We start from the raw sequence: 20,086 nt of genomic DNA, 5'->3' as shown, positions 1-20,086 counted from the left end.
TTGCTGGAGTGGTTGGCTGTGGGGAGAGGCGGAGCAGTGCCAGTGGGATGACGTCCACAATTGACATGATGTCACCACTGCCGCTGAGGAGCCTGGCAAGTGGGCCGGGCTGTTCTGGGGGCTGGGGAAAGACCATTGGGATACCCGTGCTGGTGGGCTTATTATTGGTCTCATACAATGCTCCCATGTTTAGCAGTCAACATCATGAAAAGATAATATTTAAACCTAAGAACAATGAGTATAAAGCAGCATCTTACATCATTAAAATGTAATATTAAAGCTAAGAACAATAAGTGTACAATTTTTTTAAAAAAAAACAAATGCCACTCTGAGAAATGGAAAACACAAGTAATACTAAAAATCCAGTAAAAGCAGTTATGCATAACAATCCATCTAAAAAACACACACAGGTAGCTAGTTATTGAGAGAAGCTTTGCCTGAAGAGAAAGGTCTTTTTCTGCTTGTTTATCTATTGGTTTAGCCACTAACCATTACCTGTTATTTATTTAGTAAACTTTTTCTAACCTGGCTGATACTAGCAGCACTTAGGGAAAGGTACAGTCAATAAAATCACACTGAAAGAATGCACTAGTCAGCGAGGGTCTTATGTTTCATCTTGTTGCAGCTGAAAGCCATTTAGAAGAGCGCTAAATAATAATATTTGCACATTGGGCTGCATGAATTCACCACGGTCTGCTAGAACCATTAACTAGGTAACTGATTGGTTTCTCTGCTGTAGCATTTGGCAGCTCCCACAAGCTTCTATTATTTCATCTCAACTGTTTCTTCTTCTTCTGCAGAGCAGAAATGTTTATGGTCTTTTTGCAGCAGCAGACTGCAAGTTCCTTCTTTATTGGCAAGGAAGAGGGTTGGAATAGGTCATCCATAGCAAGACATCAGTTTCAAAGGCAGTAGAATTTCATTCCACTCAAGAAGAATAGAGGAGATGATTTGTTTTGGCTGGAAGCCCTGATGAGCTCAACCCAAAAAACCCAAATGCTCCTGGATTTGGGGCAGAGTGTCAGTCTCTCCAGCTCAGCATCCAGACACTTCAGGAGCCACATGTTTTTGTCTTTTTTTTCCTTTTCATTTTGTTTCTTTGGATTTTGCCTGATAATTCAGTTAGATACATTTCTTTGAAGTGTTCTGAAAATGCCCTCTTGTGGAAAATGCTAGAATTTCCCCTGCAGTGCTTCCTGCCATCCTGCCCCCAACCAGCCCAGTGTTCTCTCTGTTGCAGTGGAGGTCTGAGATACCTGGTTACCTGTTAAAAACCAGAAGATTGGTCAACCACTTAGTTAAGAGCAAGATAGCCTGTTAAGGTCAGTTCTTTCTGTTTCTGTTTCAGCTAAAGGGCTGTGATTTTTGGAAGGCATGTGTTTGCATTCTGCAGCTTTTTGGATGTTCATATGTCTTTGCTCGCAGAGCAGAGTTGTTCCAGGCTGGACCAGGCTAAACGTGGTCATTCTGAGGTGCAGTATGTCACTTGGTTCAATCCTTTTGGTTTCAGGACAGAAATCCACATGGCACCTAAAGCAACCTTATTTAGCCTGTTCCTCCCTTTAAAAAGAAATGAAAAAGAGAAAAGCAAACAAACAAGATCATTCTCTATGCTCTCTTCTGTCTTGCTCTCTGTGGTGAGAGTAGGGGAAAACTGCAATTTGAAACATTTATTTGGAAGCTACGTAGCATTGGATTAGCTTGCCAATCAACCAATTCACCATTAGAAGGGATTTGCTTTTTTAAAATAAAACCTTCATATCTTCTTTGTCTCCCCCTCCATGGGGGAAGTGGCAGGAAGCTTTAAAATTCTTAATAACTGGTTATATCCTGCAGTGGCTTAAGGAAAGTGAGAGCTAAGCTATTTGCTTTGGTTCAATACCAGTGTTCATATATACCAGAACCAAACCAAAAGGGAGCAATGCTATCCACACTAAAAAAAAGTAGCCCCAGCCAGTCCCAAAAATGTCCAGGCATGGATTACGTTGTCATTGCCATAAAAAGGAGTGAACCACCCAATTCCCATAGTGGATCAAACTGGAGGACAAAGCATCACCTTACTGTACCCTTAGCTTGCCTGAAATAAGATGCCATATCTTATGTGAAGCCTCTTCTCTTATTCCCTACATTTCTGCCATGCTGTGATGCTGTCCCCTTGCTGGTTAAAGAAGGACAATTTCTGTTTCTCTGGCCAGTTTCTGGCCAGTTAGGGTGGTTGAAATCCATTACCTGAACAGAGGCCAGAATATGGAAAAGGCCTAGATAGAGAGCCCATTGTGGTTTCAAGAGCAGAGCCTAGAACAGAAGAGAATCAGAATACTGGAGTTGGAAGGGGCCTAGAAGGCCATCAACCTGCTCAGTAGTGACTAGCTCTTTATTGAATGCATCCAGTGCTGGGGCATCCACCACCTCTCTCGGTAGAATAATAGAACAATTGTAAGGGTCCTAAGGCCATTGAGTCCAACCCCTCGCTTAATAAGGAATCCAAATTAGTATAGCTGACAAATGACTGTCTAGTTTCTCTTGAATGCCTTCAGCATAGAGGCCTTCACCACCTCCTGTGGTATAATTATAGAATAATTGAGTTGGAAGGGGCCTATGATCAATTCCAAACCCCTGCTCAATGCTGGACTTCAAATCAAAGCAGACATCACGGCTATCCAATTTTCTCTTGAATGCTGTACCGCTCTAACAGTTGACACTTTCCCTATTATTCAGCCTAAATCTGACTTCCTGTAGCTTGACCCTATTGTTGCATGGCCTGCACTCTGCCATGATTGTGTTGAGTCTGGGCTAGCCCCTAGACTTTACAAGTCAAAATTGCCAATAAATCATGACGCGAGAGACAGTTAAAATGGTTGCTGTTTTATTTAGCTAGATAAAAAGTGTGACAGAAGTCATGCCTCCAAGTGTAGGCAGGAACAACCATGCCATGCACAGGAAGACTAGGACTTTTATAACATGGGTTACACAAGGGAAGGGGAGGAGGAATGGATGGTTCATGGTAAAAAGAAGTGGGAGGAGAATGGGTGGTTCATGACCTATTGGCAGAAGGTATGGGGTTACAAAGGAATCCAAAACTTTATCTGAGTGGGAATTACAGGAAGGATGGAATTTTACAACAGGGTTGGTCAACAGGGTGGGTCAACAGATGGCAATTATGGAAATACATGGTTACATTGTTGTATTGACAGGAAAACACTTCATTATCTTGCAAAGAGGTTACAAGGTTGGAGACTTCCAAGGTGATAGGAAATAATGTTTGTATAGGAAAGATTCTGGAGTTCAATTTGCATAGGATTCGTCGTACTTGCCATGGGGAAGAGGGACAAAAGCCCAGCCGGGTCTGTTGGTGGAAGAAATGACCCTCCCCTGGTGAAGGAAAACCTGGCCAGCCTTATTCCTTTACAGAAACTCTTTGAGGGAACAAAAACATGTACATATATGCATATATCTGGCTGTGTTTTATATTTCCAAACTTTATTCTGTGTGATATGATTAGAGATGTGTTCTTCCTGCATGTTTCAGGTAGTGCCATGGCCCCTTCAATTGAGAACAGCTCTTGTCACTCTTCTGTATTTGAAGAGTGTTATCATGTTTCTCCTCAATCTTCTTTTCTCAAGGCTTGTTTTACATATGGAACTGCTAAGAACCTAATACAATGAAGAGACTGGGTGCAATCTGTAAGAGAAAGTGACTAGACATATACCTGGCCAGACCAGTGAAGAGTCCTCCCCCACACTTCATCTGAGGCTTGGCTGAGAGAAACAGAAAGAAAGGAGGAGGAAGGTAGAGGGAGAAAAAATAACTTTGCTTCTATTGTGGCAATAAAACTTGCTCCTACAGGGCAATATAAACTATAAACGATTGATGTTTTAAATCTGTGAAGTGGCCAGAAATAGTCTTGGGGAAAAGCCCTTCCTCCTGTCTACCTTCTGCCCCAAGTTACTATTATGAATAACTATTGTGGTCACTACCTGCTGGAAAGAAATCCAGATAATGTCAGCAATCCCCCATCTCCAAGGAGATACCGGGGATGCCGGAGAATGGAGAGATTCCAAAGTTTAGTCAGTCCTTTTGGAGCTAAGATGAGCCCAAGACTCTCAGCTAGGCCCTGACTAACACTTCTTCCTCAAATCCACCTCCTTTATTAAGAAAAGCAACACACACAGACAAATACATGAGTTTAAACTCAGGCTAATCTGGGCTCTATATCAGGTAGCAAATAGACATGGCCAAATCAGAAAGACTAGTCTGTTCAAGAAACCAATGCATGCAATTCTAAATCATTACTGTTTTATTTAAAAAAGGATGGTTCAGAAAAGAATTTAGATTATTGCAAAGTAATTCAGTTAAGAACATTTTCATAACAAGGCAGACAGATAACCCCCACCACTCCAGCTGGGAAAATAAAATAATTAAAAGCATTCTAAACTAGAATAATGCATAGGCATAGTCATTCTTACGGTCCTATGACTCCATAGTCCATGTTCCTCCAGGAAAAGTTAGATTTCCGTTGTAATCCAAAAGTAATAATCCATTTTGGGAAAAAGCACGTGTCTGTCCTTGCTCAGTCAAACTCCATCTTTTTTCCAACTTCTACCACTTCCTTCTTCTTCCCAGAATTCCTCATGAGGAACACCCCCCTCCTGGGTCTTGTTGTCCCACCTAACTTTCTCATGAGAGCTTGAGAGTTGTTATCATGTTTTGTGGCAGAATTATTTTGACTAGTCTCTGCTCTCTGCTCATCTTAGCAACGAGATAACCAGAGAGCGAAACTTCTCTGAAACAGCATGAAAAACTTTCCTACTACAGAGCAGACTTTAAATCAAGATGGATGCTGTCAAGACAATATTATGACTACAAAACCCATTCTAGCATCTCATAAAAACACAGATCATCACAGATAATACTTCCAATTATGGGACAACAAGACATCCTCAAGAATATTCAAAACATTATATTTAATGGACTGCACCAGATGAAAACAGAGATGGATCAGCTATTTGAACAAATTAAAGGCGCGGGGACACAAATGGAATTTACAGTGAAGACACAGAAAGGAGTGAAATTGCGACAGGGAATCAATTTTTTAAAACCAGAGAGACAGATAATTTTATTCTTAAACCCCAGAAGGTTCTACAAGAAAAAGGTGAAGATACAATGCAGTGGAGAGTCAATCTGTTAATCCGCCTTATGGAGGTGTCAATGGTGGAAGTACAGCAAATAGCGAAGTTTACTATGAAAGCGAGAAGAACCAAGATGATGGGACACATGCTGTGGCAGATGAGGCAAAGGAGACAATATATGGAGTAGATGAAGCTCTTGAGAATGGATGAGTGGTCCATAAGATGGAAAATGAAAAGCGACATGATAAGAGGGGCACAAAATATTAGTTAGAATACGGAGATAGTGCAGTGGAGATAAACCTTGTTAAATCTAAGAAGGTATTTTGTGGTGAAAGAATACATGATAAAATAAACACAAATTAATGGTTATAACTCTGATTTAGAGCAACAGAGCAATTTAAAACAATAGATATAAGATGGCAGAATAATATTAAACCTATAAAACTAGTACAGTGGTGCCTCGCATAGCGATCGCTCCGTATAGCAATGAAATCGCTTTGCGATGCATTTTTTGCGATCGCAAAAGCAATCGCTTTACGATGGTCTCTATGGGGTATTTGCACTTTGTGATGATCGCAGGGAAGCGATCATCGCAAAGCCCCCATTTTCGCACAGTTGATCGGCAGTTTCAAAATGGCTGCCGGGTAAACAAAATGGCCACCTGCTGTTTTCTGGGACGGATTCCTCGCTTTAGAGGCAGCGGAAATGGTGGTGCTATGGAGGATCTTCGCTTAAAGGTGAGTTTTAAGCCCATAGGAATGCATTAATCGCGTTTTAATGCGTTTCTATGGGCTTTTTTATTTTGCTTAGCGATGTTTTCATTTAGCAGTGATTTTTTCGGAACGAATTAACATTGCTAAGCAAGGCACTCCTGTAAACTTAAAGATAAAAAGAAAGACAATGTCCAAGAAAATGGAAGATTACAACATTGTACAGACAAAATAGCTCTTATCTGCACTGACTTGGATGGTTCAAGACAATCTCAGACAATCTCAGCATCTGGGGCCCTGTTTGTCTGTGATAATGGACACATTTCAGTTTGTGCAGCCTGAGAACAGGAGAAGGATCCTTGGTGAAGTGAGAGCCACTACATGATTGGGTGTTTTCTGGTGGGGGGAATGGCCAGCTGTTTGCTTGTGGCTTTCCTCAACTTTCTCGAGTGTCTTGGCACCCTTGTTATGTAGCATTTTCATGGAGGCACTATGAGGAATCATCCAGCATTTGGGGACTTGGTATGCTAATTACACCCAATTATTTAGGCACTCAGAAAAAGGCTGATCTGAATGCATGCACAAGGAAAGCATTGTGGCATTCCCATGCAACTCTGACTGTTTCCAGTGGAAGAAGGATAGTCAAAAGAAGAGTCAGTCTCCTATGTATAGACCCTGTACATAAAATTAGGAAGAACCAGGGTTCTCTCTAAGGTGAGCACCTGAGCACATGCGATCCTGCCTCCCTATCGGCAGCCTTTCCCTCCTCCTCACACTGATAGTGACAGTTTTCAGCCACTTTGGTTCCTGTCGTGATGAAATTCTTCCCCCCCCCGGGGTGGGGGGTGGGGGTGGGAATCACACATGTAGGACTGAAAATTAGAGGGAACACTGGGAAGAACCCCTGAATTTCCAGAGTTCTCCATGTCATGGAAAGGCTTTGGGTAAAACAGGTTTTCATCTTCAGACCCTCTCTTCATGAGGCTAAATCCCTCTGTTCATATGGTCTAATTAACCTTTTTTTGAATGCCTGAATAGTGCTAATTTTCCCTTTACATTTACCTCTGGTAGAGCTGTTTCAGTGCTAAGCTGGTATCTATAATGGACTGGAAGTTAGGGAAGAAATTAAAGCTGAAGCCAGAGAAGAGATATTCAAGATCTTTTAAGAGACAAATTAAGGGAATAAGGATTCAGTTTGGCATGAATAGGGTTACACTTCTAAAAACAGAGGTTCACAGTTTATCCACACCCCTGAAATCATGCCTAAAACTGCATCTCCAGTTTTCAATGTTATCTTGGAGTTCATAGGGACAGTTAAAATTCATGCACCAGCTACATTGATTCCTGAATACAAATGCAAGAGTAGACAATACCTTTATAGACCACTAAAAAAGTAATCATACAATATGTAAGCTTTTGTGGATCAGGACAACTTCATCAGGAGACTAGCCCTTTTAATATATACAGGTCTTTGGCCATTAACCTTCACAGTTATTGTATATTTTCTCTAGCACTACTTCAATGCTATTTCAATTGTTTTAATTTGCATTTTATTTTAACACAACATATTTAATTCTGTTTATGTATTATAACTTACTGACTTTTTAACTACAGTGGTGCCTCGCTTAATGAGCGCACCATTTAATGGCGAATCCGCATAGCGATGAGGTTTTTGCGATTGCAAAAGCGATCGCATTGCGATGTTTTATATGGCAAAACATCGCTTTGCGATGATTGGTAAGCGTTTCGCTTACCGATTATCGCATAACGATGTTTTAAAACAGCTGATCGGCGGTTCCAAAATGGCCGCTGTAAAAAATGGCTGCCCGCAGTGTTTTTGCGCCCTTTCCTCGCTTACCGGGCAGCGGAAATGGCGGCCAGATGGAGGATTTTTTCGGCACGGATTATCGTCGCTATGTGGGGCACCACTGTATATGTGTTGTGACATCCACGGGGTCTTATCGCCTATTTCTTAAATGCTTAATAATTCCATTGAAAGCACCTTCATGCACAGGGCATGAAGATGGCTTTCCACTAAATGTCGGGTGCAGCACCTACCTTAAATTTGTTTCCTTTATTTCTCTGAGCAGCCAAGTGCAATCAGCAGCCAGCTGGACCACCCTTTTGCCAGTTTACATTGAGACCCCAGCTCTCTTTCTCTCTTGGTTCAGTCCTAAACAGGTGCGTTCACTCTGCCATTCTGAACAATCAAATTGCCCGCACTGCACAAACACCTCCTGCCTCATGGCATTGTTTGGTCACTAGACAGCTATCTTTCCCTCCCCAAAATTCAAAGGTGGAACATGTCTGCTGGGCAGCCAGAGAGGATGTGTGCTCAGGAATGTGAGCGGGATAACATAACAAGTAGTTTTTTCTCACAACTGAATGCCACTCATGCCTTGTATCTGTGTGAAAATACCAGGTTAAACAGGGACCAAACGTTATGTCCTCCATAACTAGGAAGAAAATGTCCTGGATGTTGAGCATCTGTTTGTTCATCACATATAACAAAACCAAAACAAACCTAAAATTTAAAAGGATTGTAAAGACTAAGAAATTTACTTAAATGTGATATGCTATTTTTAAAAAAAAAATCATTGGCATCTTCTGGTTTTTAAATTTGTTTCAGTTTTTGCAGCAGAAACTTCACTTTACAAGGTATTGCTCCAACAAAAAATATTATGCACATACTCATTTGTGCACTATAATCAAAACATTTTATACACTACAGGAATGTTTGGTCTTGGACATAGTTTAGCCAACCAGAAATACATTTCAGATAGTGCTCACTTTGAGTATGAAAATGTCAATTTAGATTAGAGTACTCTAAAGATGATTCTAGGCGTAGCACTAAATGGTCCTCTAAGAGATTAGAACTATCCATGTTTGATAATATTGTGGGTGCAGGTGCAAAAGGAATCTGCTGTGATCTTGAAGAACATGGCATCTTGTCCAAAGAAAAGTTTCGAAGCAAAACAAATATGTACCTTTGACGAGACCCTTTGGGGCTGACCTTCTGCACTACCAATGAATCAATAACAGCTTTTCTCAAGTTGATAAAACCCACTGCTTTTAATTGAAAAGGTGAATTCTAGGAGGTATGGTTGCATGTAATCCAAAGAAGGGTAAAATGTTTGGAAGCAAAACAAATATGCACCTTTTGAAGAGACCCCTGGAGGCTGTCCTTCTAAGCTACACATGAATATCTCCTGTACTGCTTTTAATAGAAAACGGGAACTCCATGAGATAGAGTACATCATAGTCTCCAGCTGCAGCAGCAGTCATTGGGGTACTGAAGATGGAAGAACAGCAAGACAAAGTAGTGCCGGAGAATGCTGAGGAGAGAACAAACGCAGTGCAGGAGGCAGCATGAAAAAGTCTCACAGTTATGAACAAAAGAAGGAGAAAAAAGTCTTCACCAGTGGACCTGCAAAACTGCTTTCAGATTCTTGAAGAGGAGTCTGCCAGACAGCATGCAGAAGAGACTATTCAGGAGGACCTGAGAGAGGCTGGAGTTCAACAAAACAGTCAATGACCCTACACTGTACAAAAAGATTGGGACTGAAACTAAAACATTTGAGGATGATTCATGGATATGTTGAGTCCCCCCGTCTCCATGGAAGACAAATTAGGGATATGACAGAAGGATTGCCATCACGCATAAAACCCACAGATACATATCCCTTTCTTCTCATCCATGTGGGAACAAATAGCACAGCCAAGAGGAGCTATGAAGAAATCATACCAGACTTTGACATTCTGGGAAGCAAACTCAAGGAGGCTCCAGACAGTCTTCTCATCAATATGGGAGTGAATGACTAACTATGAAGGTGGTGCTGATATGAGGGATCTGGATTTTCAAACCATGGGAAAGCTTTCTGGAAGATAGACTGTGTGAGGTGCAAGTGATGATTTGCACCTCTCAAGAGCTGGGAAGAATGTGTTTGACCACACCGTGAAGAATTTCATCAGGAGGGCTTTAAACTGAATTGGAAGAGGTAGATGCAAGCTCAGAAGTAAAGATAGATGAAGGCTTATATACAAAGAGAGGAACAGACCAAGCACTTCTAATGGGGCCTGATAAAAATCTTCCCCCCATAATTGTAGGAAATAAAGCAGGCCACAAATTGCACAATCTCTGCTGTCTATACATGAATTCCAGGAGTATGGGAAACAGACAAGAAAAACTGGAAATCCTAGTTCAGGGGAGTAAATTAGATCTGAAACTTGGAGAGAGGATTGCCATGATTGGAATATAACAACTGAAGGATACAAATTATTCAAAAAGAATAGAATAAAATGGGAGGTGGAGTAGCACTATATATCAAAAACACATATTCCTTCATAGAGATATAGGAGGATAAGCTTGGTTGTCCCATCGGGAACATCTGGGTTAATACGACATGGGCAAAAAAAAACCAAAGAAACATGATAATTGGGAGTCTACTATTGACCAACCTATTAAGAAGAAGATGCAGATGAAACTTTTGAAAAACAAATCACAAGAATTCCAAAGAAACACAATATAGTATTAATGGGAGACTTCATTTATTCTGATATCTGTTGGAAGACAAATTCTGCCAAATATGCAGCTTCAAAGAAATTCCTGGCTTGTGTGGCTGATAATCTTCTCCTACAAAATGAGAGGAAGAAACCAAAGGAGTAGCTGTCCTGGACATGATCCTAACCAACAGAGATGACAGCAAGAGGAATGCTGGAGGAAAGTGACCATGTTTTACTTGAGTTTTTTATTTCAAAAGAAACAAAAGCAGAGTGTAGCAGCACATGTACAGTAGACTTTAGAAAAGTCAATTTTAATAAATGCCAAACAATAATAGGTAAGTCCCATGACAGGAGATCCTAACTGGAAAAGGAGTCCAAGATTGGTGGGAGTTTCTCAAAAAGGAAAATTTAAGGCACAACTACAAGAAAAAGAAGATGAAAGACAGCAATAAGATGCAAGACAGGGTTATAACTGAATCTCGACTTGCTCTTTTTTTAAAAAAAAAGTCACTACTTTTAACATAAAAGGTGAATTCTAGGATATAGTTGTCACACACACCCAGTTCCCCTGTTTGTTCTTCCACACACCCCACATTCACTTTCAGGTATGACATTTATTTCTCAACCCTTTTCCGCTGCTGCCAGAGGATTTATTCCTCACTCTATCAAATATGACTCTTAAATCAGTGTTGTTCCATAAAACAATGTTTATTTAAATGTTTATAAGTAAATCATATAAAGTAAATCATGGTGATAGATAGGGGGCAAGGATGAGGTTCTGATATAACATATATGAAGTACTGGCTTTAAATCTATCAATGGAGAGTCTTATTTTATTCATTCAATAAACTGTGCTTTTATAACATTTATATTTGCTTATGTATAATCATGTTAATCAAGGTATTTATTCATTTCTTATCTTGTTCTATATCTCTCTATTTTTCTATAACACAAGACTGGTCCTAACTGCCTAAACTGCTTCTCTCTACCAGGTATCCCTAACTGAAGTCCCTAACTCTAACTTCAAACCTCTAACTGGTCTTTAACTGTCTTCCGTTCTTCTTATATTTCCTTAGTTCCGCCTCTTCTGTTCAACCATTGGTTGTTAAATCAGGGTTCTATTGTGATGGGCAGGAGTGGTTAATGACCTGTCCGTCACAATAGTGTTTTCCTTCCAACCATTTTCCAATGAAAAGAAAAATACTGTAGTTGGAAACAAAACAGGGTGCTGATATGTAGCCCCTTTGGGGCTGCCTTTCTGCTCTACAAATAATCCTTAGTCCCTTTACTTCCTTTGATGAACTTCACTGCTTTTATCAAGAAAGATGGATGCATGTTTGTCCAAAGAAAAGTACAAAGGTTGAAAAACTTTAGGAGATATAGTGCCACGTAGTCAAAGGGAAGGTAAAAAGTTTGGAGGCAAAACAAAGCTGCTGCTTCACAGAGATCTTTGGGGGCTGACTTTCTATGCCATAAATTATTATAGACCTCCTTTACTCAGTTTGGTGCTTTTAACACAAAATGTGCAATCTACGAGATATAATTACATGTATTCTAAAGAAAGGTAAAAGCTATGGAAACAATACAAACATGCTGCTTGAGCAGAACCTTGGCGGTTGCTTTTTTATTGTATGACTGAAACTCTGTGTCCTTTTATTCACTTTGATATATTACTGCTTTTAACAGGTACAGTATATATATCCGCATAGCGATGTGTTTTTTGCAATCGCAAAAGCGATCACATAACAATGTTTTTAATGGCAAAACATTGCATTGCGATGATCGGTAAGCGTTTCACTTGCTGATTTTCGCATTGCGATGTTTTTTAAAACAGCTGATCGGTGGTTCCAAAATGTTTTGGAAACAAATAAAACATGCTGATTTGCTTGTTGACATCCTTGGTGGCTCTCTTTCTGCACAACAATGAACCTGCCACACTCACTGAGCATGAGACAGAGTGGTATGTAGTCTGAAGAAAGGTTAAAGTTTTGAAAGCAAAATAAATGTACAATTTCTTAGAGGTCCTTCGGTGCTGTCTTTCTGCCCTATCATTGAATCTCTACATCCTCTATTTGCTTTGGTAAAACTCACTGCTTTAAAGTGAACAAGAAGTAGAGTGGAATGTAGCTTAAAGCAGTGGTTCTTAACCTTTTCTTTACTCCCTTTAAATATATTTTGTTGCCATTGACCACCAAGACTTAATTCAAAATTTTAAATTCTAAAGTGCATCAAATATTTATTTAAAGTTTCTCATGAAAGGTCTCATTGACAGATATTCCTTGCTATAACGGCAATACTTTTTAAAATGATTGGAAGAAGCTTAATTTTGCTTTGAACGGGATCCTCCCTCATCAACATAATTAGTTACTTTATTTTTCAAATTCAGCCAACAATCTTTTCTGAGGCTCAAACAAAATTTATTGTTAAAAAATTCACTGTGATAATGTTGAAAATTCACTTTACCCGACAATAACCAAATGGTTTTATTAGCAGAAATCAAAGAAGAAATATGGTCATGAAGTCCATCTGAACACTCACTTACATAGACACTGACTCTGATCCTCTCTTCCCATGGCTTCTGACTGTATGCGTAGTAGGAAGAAATGCCACGTGTTGTCTCTCAGCCACTCCGCATTCTTCACTTGCATGTTCTCACTGTACACAGAAATATCAAACACTTATTTGTTTTCAAACAGTTATTTTCATAACAATTTTTTTACTTTTTTGTTTTTAATGGAGGTGGTAGGTTACAAAAGTAAACTTGTACACAAACAAGCAAGGGAAATTAAGATTTTGTTCTAAGTTTCCTTTTCTTTTCTTTCCTTTTCTTTTATTCATTCTTTCCATTTTAACTGCAAAATGGTTGTCGTGGGTTTTTCCAGCTGTTTGGCCATGCTCTGGAGATTTTTCTTTCCTAATATTTCACCAGTCTCTGTGGCTAGCATCTTCAGAGGGCAGGAGTTAGAACTCTGTCTGTGTTCTGGTGTAGTGTATGGGATAGTTGAGTATTTGTAGATGTGGGATCAGGGCTTTTGTTCTTTTAAGGAGATTGGGTGATTATGGTGATCAGGGTGTTTTTTGTTATGGGTGTACTGTTGTGATAAGGGGAAGATGATCCATCTCTGTGATTGATGGGTGTTTTTAGCTAGTCTGTTGTGTTCAGTGATCACCAGTCCTTGTGAATGGGTAGAGTTCATTGACCTTTTTGCAGTCTGTATTTTTCAGTGCTGGGAGCCAGGCTTTTTTGAATTTTAGACTTTCTTCTTTTTTATTGAAGCTGTGCTGGTGTTTGTGGATTTCAATGGCTTCCCTGTCTAGTGTAATGTAATGATTGCTGGTGTTGTCCAGTACATCTGTGTTTTGAAATAGGATTTCATGTCCAAAAGTTAACTACAAAAATTCATAACATTTTGTCAAGCCTTCGCGGACCCCCTGTGAGGACATTGTGGCCACCTGGGGGGTCCACAGAAAACAGGTTAATAATGTATAGTCTAAAGGAAGGTAAAAGTTTTGGTTGCAAGGCAAATGTTCCACTTTGTGCCTTTGTGCACAAGAAATGAATCTTTACTTGCTTTTGCAGTAATCACTGTTTTTAACAGAGATTCTTAGGGGCTGCCTTTTTGCTTAACCCTTGAATCTCTACCTTCTCTACCTGTTTGGTAAAGTTCAGTGCTTTTAACAGTGAACTCAAGGAGGTAGAGTAGCATATAGTCTAAAGAAAAGTAAAAGATTTGGAAGCAAAACAAACATGCCATTTTGTAGATATTCTCCAGGGTATCCTTTGTTGACAGCAAATGAAACTTTACTTCTTTAATTGTTTTTTCAGTACTCACTGTTTTTAACAGAAAAAGTGAACTGCAGAATTGCATGTAATCTAAAGAAAGGTAAAAGATATGGAAGCAAAATATATGAGCCACTTTGTAGAGATAACAACAATTAATAATTAATAATAATAATAATTCCAATAATCAAAAATAGTTAAAATACAAACATAACACAATTACAATGATAAAAAATACAGTAAACAATTATTATTCCATAAGACAATAACAACAATCAAAATAACTATAATAATATAATATTGGAAGTACAGTAATTATAATCCAATAACATGGTCAAGCCCTATGGTTCCAGGTTGAACAAGTAGGCTTTTAGGTCTTGTTTGAATTTGTCCAACTCTAATTCCACATAAAGGTATTGCAGAAGGGAATTCCATAATTTTGGGGCCAGATGAGAAAATGCTCTAAGTCTAGAATTAGAGATCCTCTAGGGTTGCCTTCCTGCACAACATATGAATCTTTACCTCCTTTTCTTGCTTTCACAGTACTTACTGCTTTTAACAGAAAAAGGTGAACTCCAGACTAGTATAGTCTAAAGAAAGGTAAAAGGTTTTGAATGAAATCAAATATGCAGCTTTACAGATATCCTTAGGGGTTGCCTTTCTGTGTAACCATTGAATTTTCACCTCCTTTACTCTCTTTTGTAAAACTCACTGTTTTTAACAGAAAACATGAACTCCTCAAGATATATAGTGGCATCTAGCCCAAAGGAAAGTAAATGTTTTGGAAGCTTTGGTAAAACTCACTGCTTTTAACAGAAAAAGCTAGCAGGAGGTATAGTGGCATATAGTCTCAAGAAAGGTAAAAAGGCTTGGAAGCAAAACAAATGTGCCACATTGCAGAGATCCTTAGGAGCTGCCTTTCTTCTGTACAATTGAATCTCTACCTCCTTTACTTGCTTTAGTAAAAATCCCTGCTTTTACAAGAAAATGTGAACTACAATATATCAGTGACATATACTCTGTTGTTGTTGTTGTTTAATTGTTAAGTCGTGTCCCACTCTTCGTGACCCCATGGACCAGAGCACACCAGGCCCTCCTGTCTTCCACTGCCTCCCGGAGTTTGGTCAAATTCATGTTGGTGGCTTCGATGACACTGTCCAACCATCTCATCCTCTGTCATCCCCTTCTCTTGACCTCACACTTTCCCAACATCAGGGTCTGTTCCATTCACAATTGCATCCATGCCATCCAGCTTTAGGGGGTGGTTTACCCAGTTTAGAAATGTTCATAAAAGCTAAAGAAATTTGCCTGGAATATGTAAGACAAACAACCTTCTTTGTTTTTCACTCAAATGCTATATTTTGACCTTTGCTACTGAAATACTAAAGTCTGTATTTTTATTTATTTATTATATTTCTATCCCTCACATTTAGACCAAGGGTCTAATCTGGGCGGTTTACAAATTTAAAAACAATAAAATAAAAAACATATAAGTCCAAGATGCGAGGTATAAATAATTAAGATATGGCAGGAAGGAAAGCATGCCCAAATAGCCAGGTTTTAAGTTTATTCCTGAAAACACCCAGAGAGGGAACCAGGTGGATCTCCACTGGCAAGTTATTCCAAAGGCAAGGGGCCACTGCTGAGAAGGCCCTACTCCTTGTTCTTTCCTTCTGGACCTCCCTCGGCGTTAGGCCCCTCAACCGCCCGGCCTGGCTGGAATGAGTGGCTCTGCTAGAACTGGGTGGGAGAAGGCACTCTGCCAGATATCTATGTCCTAAACTGTTTAGGGCTTTATATGTAATCGTAAGAACTTTGAAATCAATGTCGAAATGGATGGGCAGCCAATGCAAGGCGGCCAGTGTGGGGGAAATATGTTGGTACCTTTTCATCCCAGTAAGAAGTCTGGCCACTGCATTTTGTACCATCTGAGGTTTCTGCGTCAGTTTCAAAGGCAGTCCCACGTAGAGTGCATTGCAGTAGTCTAATCTTGAATTAATCTTCAATTTTTCCAACTGCTACTGCAAAATGGTAGTCACTGGTTGGCACAGTTCCTACCCACTTCAGACTATCTGATGCTCTCATCTGCCTGCCAGTGTTGCCCAGGGTATTTGCTGACTCCTCAGTACAACTTGCCCTCTTCTCCAATGCTGCTGGTATATCCTACTGGGATTCAAACTGTTCATGGTCATGTATGCCCATGACAGTCATTTCCTAATACCTAGGCACTGTTGGCTATTGGTGTGCACCCTTTTTGCTTGGCACAATCACTGGGAAGGTGTCAGTGGACAGAGGGAAATCCATTAAAGATCTTTTGCCTATATTTATATTGACTTTACCAGCCTTCCAGATATCTGGAAATTCTGATTTTTTAAAAAATTCCATATCCAAAAGGCTGTAATTCTAAAAACCACCCAAAGTAGACATGTTTTAGATGAGCGATAAATAAATAGCTAGCTAGCTAGCTAGCTAGATAGCTAGCTAGATAGATAGATAGATAGATAGATAGATAGATAAATGCAGTGCTGCCTCGCTAGACAGTTACCCCGCTTGATGACGAAATCGCTTTACGATGTTTTTTTGCGATCGCTATAGCGATCACAAAACAATGGTTCCAATTGGGCTTTTTTGTTCTACGACCACCTGCGCCCACTTTAGAGCACTTTGGAGGCTTTTCCTGAAGGTGCAGGTGTAAGCTTGCCCGTCCTCCTAAGAGATTCAGACAGCTGGAATAGAGAGGTTCCAGAGTTTAGTGTACTCCTATTTGGGATGAGGTGAGTCCTTGTCCCATCCAGGCCATCCCACTGCACTCTTTTCCCAAGTCTATTCCCGATTAAAAACCATTGAGAAACTAAAATATAATCATGAGTCTCAGAGTCATTTAGATCTCTCAGAATTCACGAAAATATTGGACTCAAGGTAGCTTAGTTCTGTGGCCTAAAAGAAATCAAATTAAGTAATAGTAGCAGGCTGTCTGTTCAAGAGATCAAACCTAAGTTCTTAAGTATAATTGTTTTATTAGAAAAATAAAGATTTAGAAGAATTCAGTTTATTGCAAAAGCATAGCATTCAAAATCATTTCCATTTCTAAGTAGTTAGAAACTTAGCAAACTCCAGCTAGAAAAATAAAATAAGAAAATTACTATCTAAGACAAATAAGTAAAATTGGTAAGGCCAATTTACAGGACGAAGAAAAAGTTGTCTCTCTCTGCCTTTCTTTCTCATGGAACTGCAGGTGTTATTTACTTTTCTCTGCTGGAATGTTTAGACTTCAGCGGCTCTTCTGCTGTCATCTCCTAGTTACGAGATAATAAGGCTAGCTGCTGTGAAGAAAACAGCATCTAAAGATTTCCAGTAAAAATGACACAGACTTAAGTTGGATTCCTTCTGGCTAATTCCATGACTACAAATCCCATTTAGAAAATACATTCTGACTTCAATAACCTCTATCATGACAGCAGGAAAAGCCTCCAAAGTGCTCTAAAGCGGGTATGGGTGGTTTCGAGGCACCCCTGCCAGGGTTCTGATGGCTTCCCCTGCACCATCAGATCCCTGGCGTGGGTGCCCCAAAACCACCCGCGCCTGCTTTAGAGCATTTCAGAGGCTTTTCTTGCACCATCAGAGGACTGGCGGGGGACCTCCAAAGCTGGCGATTGCAGCGAGGGGACCCCCGGCCAATCCTCCCATGGTGCTTCCCCAGCTCCCTACCCCTTAAGTTCCTTAAAATTTTTCCCCTAGGAACACATTTATTAATTTTCAATGCATTCCTATGGGAAATTTGGTTTTGCAAGACGATGGTTTCGCAGACAGCGATTTCCGTGGAACGGATTAACATCGCCTTGCGAGGCACCACTGTAAATAAATTCAAAATCTGAATTCTGAATCTGAATTTTGGTGCTAGTGTACATCCCTATTTGTGCCAGCCTCTACTCCATTTTCAAGCCCAATTCAATGTGTTTCATTTGACAACTGAAGCCCTTAACATAGAGATGGGAAATGAGTGGCTCTCCAGATCTTGGTGGACTGTATCTACCACCAGTCCCAGCACCCACCAGCTCATGGCAAGAAATGAGAGAAACTGCAGTCAAAGAGTATCTTGGGGGGACCTGTTTATGTGAAAAATCACTTCCACCTATGTCTATCTTGTGGTGGGTAGCAACTAGGAAAACAGACTTTACATTGATGGCATCCTGACTGGAAAATACCTGACTCCAGAATAGGTTTATTTATTTATTTATTTATTTATTTATTTATTTATTTATTTATTTATTTATTTATTTATTTATTTATTTATTTATTTATTTATTTATTTATTTATTTATTTATTTATTTATTTATTTATTGGACTTATATACCGCCCCATAGCGCTACAAGCACTCTCCGGGCGGTTTACAATTTTTAATTATACAGGCTACACATTGCCCCCCAGCAAGCTGGGTACTCATTTTACCGACCTCGGAAGGATGGAAGGCTGAGTCAACCTTGAGCCGCTACCTGGGATTTGAACCCCAGGTCGTGAGCACAGTTTTAGCTGCAGTACAGGGTTTTAACCACTGCGCCACGAGGTTGCCTTCTTTGTGGTAATCACTGTGCTGGAAAAAGTAGTGTTAAAAATTCCAAGCCTATTTAAAGATTTTTTGTGAACACTTACATCTTAATTTCAGTTCACAGCTCTTATTTTATGATAGATAACTGTTTTGATGTTTCATTAATACTAACACACAAACATCCAGAATATTATCTATGAGATAACAGATAAATACAGTTTAGAAAATCCTATTATGATCTACCTCTTCTCACAGCCTTAAAGAATATAAAACTACTGATTAAAAAAAAATGGAAGTCATAGCAATGAGCCAGAGTGCTTAAACAGCAGCACCATGAAACCTAGCTGGATGCCCCAGATATCCCACTCGCATGGAAATGTTGTCATATACCCAGATGTTAAGACTGAGGCCCAAAAGACAACCCCAACTTCAAGGGCCTGTTTATTGAAAACCCTTCCATGGAACATAGCTGGTTGGGCCTCCAGACAGGGTGACCCAGGAATACTCTATTATTTAAGATTACAGTGGTGCCTGACTTAACAAGCACCCCGTTTAACGATGAATCCGCATAGCGATTTGTTTTTTGCGATCACAAAAGTGATCGCATTGCGATGTTTTCAATGGCTAAAAATCGCTTTGCGGTGATCGGTAAGTGTTTTGCTTACCGATTTTCGTATTGCGATGTTTAAAAAACAGCTGATCGGCGGTTCCAAAATGGCTGCCGGAAAAAATGGCTGCCTGCTGCATTTTCACGCCCTTTCCTCGCTTACCGGGCAGCGAAAATGGCGCCCAGATGGAGGATTTCCACATAACGGTGAGTTTTAAGCCCATAGGAACGCATTAAACGGGGTTTAATGCGTTCCTATGGGCTTTTTCATTCCATATAGCAACGATTCCAGATAGAGATTATTTTCCTGGAACAGCTTATCGTCACTATGCGGAGCACCACTGTACATGATATAATTGCAGTACAGGAAACCTGGCACATTGATAATATTATTTTGAATGGCTATCTGGTACTTAACAGCCATGCAGTTCCTAGCAGTGGAAAGGGTCGCCCAAAAGCAGGGATGGCTCTAATGTTCTCTACTGCTTTGGAGGCTAGGGTCAAATCACTTCCATCTTGTGACAAAATTGCTATGGCTGCCTTACTTGTTATCAGGTCAAGTGCTTATTTGATTATCAATGCTTATATTCCTCCATTGTCTTCTAAAAATCAAATAACTCAGATGTGGAACCAATTGGAACTTTATATTACAAACTTAGCATCTATAGCCCCTAATGCATATGTGATACTTATGGGAGACCTGAATGCAAGAACTGGATTGAATAATGACATCTTTTACCCTTCCAATGTCTGGGGTACAGACTCTGTAGAGAACCACACCCTGATGAATTATAGAACATCAAAAGATT

The 20,086-nt window shown here is 39.8% G+C and overlaps 1 long non-coding RNA gene across 1 annotated transcript in view; it reads right to left on the bottom strand.

The window, feature by feature from the left end:
- Positions 1–4,279: 4,279 nt before the first annotated feature.
- LOC140702458 (uncharacterized) overlaps positions 4,280–20,086 on the bottom strand; it is a 46,252-nt gene continuing 30,445 nt past the window's right edge. Inside the window, exon 2 of the long non-coding RNA XR_012081642.2 lies at positions 4,280–12,997. This is a non-coding gene — a long non-coding RNA (uncharacterized LOC140702458). The remainder of the gene's footprint in view (positions 12,998–20,086) is intronic.

The sequence above is a fragment of the Pogona vitticeps genome, chromosome 12 (assembly GCF_051106095.1).
Source record: "Pogona vitticeps strain Pit_001003342236 chromosome 12, PviZW2.1, whole genome shotgun sequence".
Lineage (NCBI taxonomy): Eukaryota > Metazoa > Chordata > Lepidosauria > Squamata > Agamidae > Pogona > Pogona vitticeps.
Note: the sequence above shows the minus strand (reverse complement) of the source record. Positions and strands in the feature narration are given on the sequence as shown.